The sequence below is a fragment of the Macaca thibetana genome, chromosome 20 (genome assembly GCF_024542745.1).
Source record: "Macaca thibetana thibetana isolate TM-01 chromosome 20, ASM2454274v1, whole genome shotgun sequence".
NCBI lineage: Eukaryota > Metazoa > Chordata > Mammalia > Primates > Cercopithecidae > Macaca > Macaca thibetana.
The window spans coordinates 32,672,450-32,678,469 of record NC_065597.1 but is presented as its reverse complement, the minus strand read 5'-3'; positions in this window follow the sequence as shown (position 1 = coordinate 32,678,469).

The window sequence follows — 6,020 nt, the reverse complement described above, 5'->3', positions numbered from 1 at the left end:
CTCCTGGCTGACAGCTGACCACAGCCTGCTCTAATGGAGAGAAACCCCAGAAGAAAAAGCCAATTTCCCTGTAGCACTGGTGTCTGCACGCTGCCTGCTCCTGCTCAGGGACCAGCCCGCAGTAGCCCCGGGAACAATGGAAGACACCGCCCCCCCCCCCGCACCCCTGCAGTGTGGAGCCGTCTTTCTGAGGCTCCCCCTCCCAGCTTTTCCTGCAGGGCCAGATGCAGGAAATGAGATCCCCCCCATATACATTCAGGAATAATCACCGTGTTCCTTGTTGAAATATTAGGCAATGCAGATAGGGAGTAAAAACAAGCTTCCAGACCCCAATGCAGCACCATCACCTCCCCATAACTATCCCTCCAGCTTTTCTTTTTTAATGTGCAAATTTCTTTTTATTGTCCAAAAAAAGGTGCATAACTCTCAGAGCCCTTCCCACTCTTGAGAGGACTCTTCAGTGTCTGCACGCCAGGCTAGTCACGCGGGCCAGTCTCAGGACCCCACGCCAGGCTCGTCACGCGGGCCAGACCCAGGACCCCACACCCGGGACCCCACACCCGGGACCCTGCCTGGCACGGTCGGGGCACCGTAGATGTTGGAGCAGGTGGTTTGTGTTCTGTAACCTGATTTTTTCTTTCGTATTGACAATATTGCATTCAATGGGTAGCCTGGATCCCCTCATCACAGGGTCACCCACGAAACACTTTGATTAGCGCCGACCCCCACGGCTATCCAGAGGCTTACACATGGTCAAAGCAGCAATGACACATTCATGCCCAAGTGCTCTGCCCGGCTCACCTGGCATCCGGGACTCAGATACTTTGCTTTTCAGGCTCAAGTGCCTCTGCCTCCTCCAGCCTCTCTCACCACCCGACTCCTACCTATCCTGCAAAGCTTGGCCCAGTCTGAACCACCACCGGACTCCTACCTATCCTGCAACGCCCGGCTCAGTCTGAACCACCACCCGACTCCTACCTATCCTGCAACGCCCGGCTCAGTCTGAACCACCACCCAACATCCCTCCCTGGGCTCCCGGCCCACACATCCACAACATCAGTTCCACTGTCCAGGGCTGTGCTGCCCATGACCTTGTCCACCCTGGACCAGGAATCCACTGAGGCCTGAGTTAACACCAGGACAGGTTCCAACACAGAGTCTAAGACAACAAACTCCAGGTGGATCAGCGAATGAAACGCAGCTCTGACGGCTGCTCCCTGGTCCTGGATCTGCCTCGAGGGTGTCATCTCCATCTGGTCAGAGTCCCCATCTCCCATTTCAGTCACACTGACCGCGAGGCCAACTGGGAGCAGGGAACCCTGTCCAGGGCCTCCAGAGGTTCCTGGCAGACCCCAGCCCCACGGCCACTGCCTTGAGGGGCATCCCCTGGAGCCAGTGCTCTCCTCCACACTTGGATAGCCCCTTGTCCCTGAGCCAGGTCCAGAGCCCATGGCCTCCTCCCTGGCCGTCCTGAGCACACAGCTGGTGCAGCCCATGGCCAAGGCTCGGTCCGGGGGCTCGGTCCCCACCCCTGAATGCAGGGTCCTCAAACCTGCCCTTCATATGGAGAGATTGTCCCGGAAACTGCCTCAAAACGAGAAATTGCAGAGGGTGGGGGTTACTAACAGGATTGTTTAACAGGAAACAGCTCTCCACATGTCCGGATGGGTGCTGCTTTTTTTAACCTGGTTGCAAACCTACCCTCTTCTTTTCTTTCCTTCTAAAGAAAGGTTATTTTATCTTAGAACATCTGCAACCTGTCTGGATCAGACCGTCTTCCTGCAGGATCTGACGTTGATCTTATTTGAGAAATCGACTATGCCCAGAGGCGGCCACGCCGGCTGTTGGCTGAGACAACACACCTGGCCGGTCTCAGATCCCTGGTGACCTTGTTACAGCCTCAGAGACCTGGGGACTGATGAGGGGTCCTTCCTCCTCCACCACACTCAGCACATGCAGGCAGGCATGAGTACACGCCACATACATGTGTGCCAAATACCGCAGACATGTGCACGCACTCATGGAGAGACAGCCCACACGCAGACACGCCAGGCACCCGAGACACACAAGCGCAGGCACAGGCCACGTCCCCTTCCTCCACTTCCTTCTCCCAACACCGTCTTCTGGGTGTGGACAAGACCCCCTTCTTCTCCATGCACGTTCTCACGTGCAGCCCCGGGCCGACATCCCTCCTGCCCCTTGTCTGCATGAAGCCAGGAGCGGGACCGTCCCAGCCCCTAGCATCTCTGCCCAGCTGGAGACACCACGGCTGGTGGGAGACACGGCTCAGAGAGGGCATTCTGGTGCCTGAGGCCACACAGCAGGGGTGGAGCTGGAACGTAGAACCCAGCTCAGAAGCCAGCGCTCACACCTTCCTCGGCCTGTCCAGGTCCCGGGGTGCCTCGATGGCTTTGCTGTCCCTGCCCAGAATGTTTCCAGAGACCCCGAGGAGAACTTTCCATGGAGGGGCCCAGTCCTCACAGCTCCTGTGCAGTGAGACCCAGGGGTCAGGGCCCCTGCCCAGGACTACACGCTGGGGACACCGTCCGGGACTGGTTCTTCCTCACCCACGTGGGCCCTCCTGAGCCAGGACCCCTCTGTGCTCAGACCCAGGCACCAGCCATCCCAGAGTTCCCCAGGACTCGGGCTCCTGGTCCCACTGTCCCCACTCCTGGGTCTTCTCTTCTTCCCAACTACCAAGCCTGCTGACCAGCAGTGGCCCTGGGCCCCCCGACCACCTCCCCGGCCCCCTGACCACCTGTGCCCGCTCACCTCCCCCCGTGCCCACTCACCTCCCCCCGTGCCCACTCACCTCCCCCCGTGCCCACTCACCTCCCCCCGTGCCCACTCACCTCCCCCCGTGCCCATTTATCGCTCATCTTCCGTCCCCGTTTACCTACTCCCGTCCCCACTCACCTCCCATGCCCTACTCATCTCCTTCCATCCCCGCTTACCTCCTCCTGTCCCCAGGGACCACCTCTCCAGCCTGTGGACCACCTGTACCCACTTGCCTCCTCCATGCTGCCCTTTTGCAGACTTGGCCGGCCTCCCCACCACGCTAACCCTCTGGACCTCACTTCCTTCCAGTGTCCTGTTGACTCCCCAGAACCAACCCCTATAATCCCGAGGTGCTGCCAGGAGGCCTTCTGACACTGGGCGGCTGCTGTCCACGAGGTCTGTGCACTCAGATGAGCAGCTCAAGCCCGAGTTGAGCAGGGCCTCGGAAACCACCGGGCCTGTGAGTGCCAGCTGCTCATGACAAGCAGGCTCTGGCCTGGGAGAAGGCCCGGCCAGTGGTGCCACTGCTGCTGGGGGCTCTGTACCCAGCCTGGGCCAGCCCCTCAGACAGCAGCTGTGTGGCCGTGGCCATGCTCTGAGGCTCTTCTGAGACCAACACTCTCTACCCCAGGGCAGCCCCTCTCACAGCGCTGGTGCCTCTGTGGCCGCATGCCTTCCTGTTGCCCGCCCGTCCCCTCGGCCAGCGTGCTCCAAGGTCAAAGGAGGCTTCCGGGAGAGCACAGTGTTGGGTCCGGCCCACGCTTGAGGGAGGGGCTTGCACAAGGGTAAGCGTCAGAAGGTGGGCACCAGAGGGGTGGCTGCTGACCACGGGGCCAGGGCAGGAGCAGAGAGGCCTGGAGGAGACTCTGGTCCTGTGGGAGGTGATGGCAGGCAAGAGCCGCGTCCCCGGGGCTGGTGTCCTCAGCCCCATTCCAACTGATGGACGTCCTGGTTTTAGTCTTGCTTGAGTCATGGGAGGCTTTTGATGCTATTCTTGGTAAAAAGCCGGCCTGGAATGTGCTGCTCGGACGCTTCCCTCTGCTCTCCAGTCCCTTTCATCAATAGCCTAGTTCTTCCCCCGCCTCCCCAGGAGGCACCATCCTTTCTGGGGAGTTACTCAGAAGGGCAGGTGCTGCCAGGGACTGTGCCACATCGGAATTGTCCCCCAGCACCACAGCCTTGGTGGTGCCGCTGCAGACGTGAAGCCTGAGGGTAAGACAATGGGGAGGCTGGACAATGACCGGACAGGGTCTGATCTGCCCTCCACTGCCCTGCCCCTCTCGCCTGTGCAGGAGGCCCCTGAGACGGACTGTGACGTCCAGCCCCCAGGAAGGGGGTCTGGAGAAGGCTGTGGAATGTCAGCCCCGTTTCTTCCTGGGCCACCTGCAGAGAAAGCCCCCAGGCCCTCCACGACCACAGCCCTTCCCCTGCCCACTCTGAGGCTGTGGGAAAGGGAGGAGCTCCCGGGGCCCCTTCTGGCACCAGGCTCTGCCAGTGTCTGGTCTTCCCCACGGATTCCCTAGCCGCAGCCCATGAAGCACCTGCCCAGGTACAGGTAAGGGAAGAGGCCAGACTGTGTTAGGAATGAAAACTTGGGGAAGGTCAAGGGAAGAGATGCTTGATTATTTTTAGACAGAGTCTCGCTGGGTCACCCAGGCTGGAGTGCAATGGTGCAATCTCAGCTCACTACAACCTCCACCTCCCAGGTTCAAGCGATTCTCCTGCCTCAGCCTCCTGAGTAGCTGGGACTACAGGTGCCTGCCACCACACCCGGCTAATTTTTGTATTTTTGTATTTTTATTTTTTGGAGACAGTCTCCCTCTGTCGCCCAGCCTAGAGTGCAATGGTGCAATCTCAGCTCACTGCAACCTCCGCCTCCAGGTTCAAGCGATTCTCCTGTCTCAGCCTCCCGATTAGCTGGGGTTGCAGGCGTGTGACACCATGCCCACCTAACTTTTGTATTTTTAGTAGAGACGGGTTTCACCGTATTGGCCAGGCTGGTTTCGATCTCTTGACCTTGTGATCCACCCGCCTTGGCTTCCCAAAGTGCTGGGATTACAGGCATGAGCCACCGCACCCAGTCAATTTTTAAAATTTTTGTAGAGACAGGGTTTCACTATGTTGCCCAGGCTGGTCTTGAATTCCTGGGCTCAAGTGATCCACCCACCACGGCCTCCCAAAGTCTGGGATTACAGGCGTGAGCCACCGCGCCCGGCTGGCTGAGATGAAGCTGAAAATTCAGAGACGCACTAAGGGGCAGGGAGTAGTTTGGCACACTGTGGTCCCAGCCTAGGGCCGTGCCTGGGAGGCAGCAGGTGCCCTTAACTCGTAAACTTGCGGACAGCAAGTCACCCAGGTGCCGAGGCAAGAGACCAAGGGCACGAGCTGTTGCAGTATAATAAAATATATAAAATAAGAATAGTCATACTAGATATGGATAATAGATATGATTATATATGAATATCATTAATCATTAGTTTGTAGCAATTACTCTTTACTCCAATATTATAATAGTCCTCACTCTTGGGAGGCCCAGGCAGGCGGATCACAAGGTCAGGAGATCGAGACCATCCTGGCCAACATGGTGAAACCCCGTCTCTGCTAAAAATACAAAAAAAACTAGCCGGGCGAGGTGGCGGGCACCTGTAGTCCCAGCTACTTGGGAGGCTGAGGCAGGAGAATGGCGTGAACCCAGGAGGCGGAGCTTGCAGTGAGCCGAGATCACGCCACTGCACTCCAGCCCGGGCGACTGAGCGAGACTCCATCTCAAAATAAATAAATAAATAAATAAATAAATAAATAAATAATCCTCACTCTACAATCATAACCTAGGAGAAACCGGGCCATACAGAGTTAGGAGCTGAAGGGACATAGTGGGAAGTGACCAGAAGACAGGAGTGTGAGCCTCTGTGATGCCCGGGCAGGGCCACCGGAGGGATCCTTGGTCTAATGGTAACGCCAGTGTCTGGGAAGATGCCCGTTGCCAAGTAGACCGTGGTCTAGCGGTAGCGTCAGTGTCAAGAAAAAGCACCCGCTGCTTAACAGGCCGGGAAAGGGAGTCTCCCTCTCCCCAGGGGAGTTTAGAGAAGACTCTACTCCTGCACCTCTTGTGGAAGGCCTGACATCCGTCGTCCGGAGCCTAACCTGACATCCGTCGTCCGGAGCCTAAACTGACATCCGTCGTCCGGAGCCTAACCTGACATCCGTCGTCCGGAGCCTAACCTGACATCCGTCGTCCGGAG